At 44.5% G+C, this 4,012-nt stretch overlaps 1 pseudogene; it reads right to left on the bottom strand.

Moving 5' to 3' along the window:
• Nucleotides 1-2,017: 2,017 nt before the first annotated feature.
• On the bottom strand, nucleotides 2,018-2,765 carry LOC114052739 (annotated as a pseudogene).
• Between the last annotated feature and the right edge of the window lie 1,247 nt (nucleotides 2,766-4,012).

Raw genomic sequence — 4,012 nt, forward strand, 5'->3', positions numbered from 1 at the left:
CACAACTTTTTCACTTCTCTTTATAGTTTGTCTTTTGGAGTTCTGAAACATCTCTGCTTGGTTGAGAAAGGGGAGATAAGCACTGAACACTTTTGCTAAATGTTGGATTTTTAAAAAAGATGAAGAAGAAAATAAATTATCATTAGACAATAGTTCTCAATGTGTTCTCAACTATGAACAGAATTACATGGAAAATACTACAGTGAAAACAAAAAAAAATCATTAACATTGAGTTGCTTTGCATTTTGTAAACATTTACCAGTTCTTTCACAACTCTGTATTTGATTCATAATCTCATTCCCCATAGCAGCTCTCATGATCCTTCTTTCTCTCAAGTCTCCTTCTAGGGGTCTGACTCTTCCTTCACAGTCTTTTTGGCTGGTTCTTCACCCAATCCCCTGCTCTTAGTACACAGACTGGCAGATGCTAAGTGCTCTATACTAGCTTGTTGTCTGACTGGCTGCCTACTGAGATCATAGAAGGTCTTCACAAAGAAAGCAAGTGGTGCACTATTACTCTAATGTCTTTTGGTGGCTAGCTCAGGAGCTCCCTCGTGAATTCAGTGTGAATTCCATTCTAGCTAGACCAGATACTCCACATCTAATTAGCAGGGCATCCAGATAGACACACAGCTCCCCTTGAGTGGGCCTGGTCTCTTGTTATCATCCTGATCACCTTAAGGCCTAGAACTGCCAATCTCTGGATATTTGACACTAAAAGGCTATGAAAGAGTGAGGATATTGCAGGCAGGAAATGCCCTATTTTGACAGAGGATGGAACTGAAGTTTAGGCAAGCAATGAATTTGGCTCTGCTCAGGGTCCTAGCACCATGTCCCAAGCACTGAGTCAAACCCAGTAACTCCATTGACTGCAAGCCCCCTAATCAGGGGATCTCCCCTCAACCCCTTAAACAGACTCCCTCTCCATTTTCATAGAAGTCAAAGGAAAAGGCATCTCTCCAGAAGGAAACTTACCTGTGATGTCTTTCCAGGAGGCTTCTCAGCCAGGAACACAGCTCCAGTAGTAATCACTAGAATGAGTTGGTGCTGGCCTTTTACGTTTTCTCCCAGGCCTCTCTTGCCTTATCCCATTTACATTAAGAAGGTGTGAATCCCCATCCTCAGAATGACTGCTACAGGAGAAAAATCCTCTTGTCCCTCCACTCCCTCCCCAAGATTTACACCTCTCTGCTTTCTTCCCCTCCCCACCCAGCTCTCTCCTTAGCACCTCATCTAGTTACTTTAGCCCTGAGATACTTGGCTGAGGGCAGTCCAACAATTCATTCCCCAGAAACAATTAATCTTTATCAATTAATCTCATGAGTCTCCTAAATACTTATTTTATTTTTAATTTTTACAGCTGTTTTTACTAAATAGCTAGTTTATAAAATCAGACCAGTGCAGTGACTTTTTAGGGGAATATATCACTGACAGTTTCCCTCAATCACATCTTGATCTATATAGTATGTGAAGAGAAGGGCAAGGCAGTGAACTAAACACAACACAAATTTCAACAGGGCTTGGTTTAAGTACAACACCCTAGTTCCCTTCTGCCTTTCTCATCCCACAACTTTCAATGACATATCTGTGGGCTAGAGTCCCCATCCAAGTAGGTAAGATAGGGGCTCTGCGGTTTCCATTTCTAGCATCATAAATGCCCCCTCCACCACTCCCACTTGTCTAGTTAGGATAAAATTAACTTTGGGAGAGGGCAAAAAATAACCATGATCGAAACAAGTTGGGGTAAGGAGGAAATGACATGGACAGAAGAAGAATATGTGGATTCAACTCCATGAAAAAGCTATTGCAGAGGGAAAGAGGGCCTCATGGAACTTTAGTTCAACAGACCAGAGGGATAAAAGCTAAGGCAAGATCTCCAGACTCACATTTCAAGAATTCTGGGCATGACGATATCAATGCTGACCAGTGCTGCTGTGTTCCTGCCCTAGAGAAGTCCCTGGACACAGACTGGATTCTCCTATTGGAGTCATGTTGGCTATGCCTATCCCCAGATTCAGTCAGAGGGTGCTCTCTAGTGTGTTTGTAGTTATCCTTAAAACTCTTCAGCTCCAGGAAGTGCTTGGTTCTTTTACTCTTCTGGCTGGAGGGCAGGTAGGTGACCTGGATAGTTGTTGGGGAGGAAACTTCAGGAGAAGGTGTTAGATCCTTAGCTGCTGACTGGTGCTGTGCTGGGAGCTCCCACCATGGGCTTTGACAGGGGCAGCCAGATCACTCAGTGCTTCCTGGTAGTGTAGATATTCAATCTGTCCAAAGACTCCCGTTTCACTTCAAGCTGTCTCATAGCCATCTAGCAGGGTACCAATGAGAGCTTTGAGTACACCCTTGAACTTGTGTTTCCAAACTCCAGTAGATAGAAGCAGAAGTTCTTGCTCATCAGGGAATAAGAATGCCAGCCTTCTGAATGGAATGGGATCTCAGAGGCACGAATGGGGCATCCAGTGCTTTCATCCTGTACAGGTAGTTGTAGTGATGTTGATTTCCTGGTGTCTCTAGCTGCAAAAGTCTGGCATCATCCTCTTCAAGAAGCTGGGGTTCATACTTTACATCCTGGACTTTGGATAGTCAGATATCAATCTCTTCCTGCAGATCCTCGGGAGTGTTGTGCCCCAAAGGGATGTGAGGGCCTCTTGGAGACTTCATAGCAAAACTCTTCATAAAAATGAACAGCAGCACAAATACTAAGCTCCTCTAGGTCATCACCAGTACAATGTTCACCCCAGACAACCAGTTACTGCTGGACACCATGGCCTCCTTCCAGCTTTGTTAGCTTGGGCTCCATTGTACGTGATGGCCCTAGGGCTCCTTGGTGCTCCCTAGCCATTTCTTCATGGGGGAAGCCAAAGCTGGGTCCTGTTGGCAAACATGGCCACCAAGGGGGAACGGGAACTCGAGTCTCTTAAACACTTACCAAGGATCAAGTGCTTAGAGAATGGAGGTCTTCTGCCTTCCTGCAGTGAAGATAGCTTTCACACCCAAGTGTTCACACAGATCCCTGCCATCCGACAGCAGAATTCCAATACATCTGATCTTTGGACTAGACAATTACCAGCTTCTAGATGGGGGGAGTCAAATCATCCTCAGTCACTCCAGTCCCTGGAGCCCATGTGTCTTATGGTCCATGCAGTATAGCCATGCCACCAAGAAACAAAGTACTAGGGAGGCAAACAGAAAGAAAGGGGCTTCCCTAGGCTTAGGAATAGTCCTTGACAGGGGTACAAATGGAGCTAACTGAGATTCTAGGGGAGGCTACAGTACTCAGTTTAAGGGATTGAATCCCCTGGAAGTGTAGGCAGCTAGGACAAGAGGCAGAATGAATGTGACTGGGGCTGAGGGTGTGCCTTCTGATGAGGGCCATGACCATCTCAAAGGAAAATACCCAAGAAAGAGTTCTTTAGGGACATGATCATTTCAAAGCCTAATCCCCAGCAATGGCTCATGTGCCTCAGGCCTCTCTAGACACAGACATGGCTATGCTAATAGCCGATATTTATACAGCATTTTAAACTATACTAAGGTCCCTTTAAACATATGATTTCACTGCAGTGATGACTACCTTTTCAGGTAGGTACTATTATACCCATTTTATAGATGAGGAAAGAGGCTGAAGGATGCTCAGTAACTCAAGTAACTTGCCCAGGTTCTCCCACATACCAAGTTTTTGAGGTAGGATTGAAACTCAGGTGTTCCTGATGCCAAGAACAGCATTCTACCCCCAAGAGTTTTTGATTAGGTGGACCCTTTGACCAGTAGTTTAGCTCCCCACTCCTTAAAACAGATACATTGGTGAAGTCACTTCTCAGAAAAAGAAAACAAAAGAAAAAAAAACAGTGCAAAGAGTGGATAGCAAAGCTCAGGAAAGACAAGCAGACAAGCAAGAGCTTTTATTTTGCTCCAGCCTTGGCATGATGCCCAGGGCAAATGGAAGACATGTGATTCAGTTTGTCTCATCACATAGTACATCTATGTTGCAGAGCAGAGGGGAATCAAACTAC

This window comes from Vombatus ursinus, unplaced genomic scaffold (genome assembly GCF_900497805.2).
Source record: "Vombatus ursinus unplaced genomic scaffold, bare-nosed wombat genome assembly UNPS02003778.1, whole genome shotgun sequence".
NCBI lineage: Eukaryota > Metazoa > Chordata > Mammalia > Diprotodontia > Vombatidae > Vombatus > Vombatus ursinus.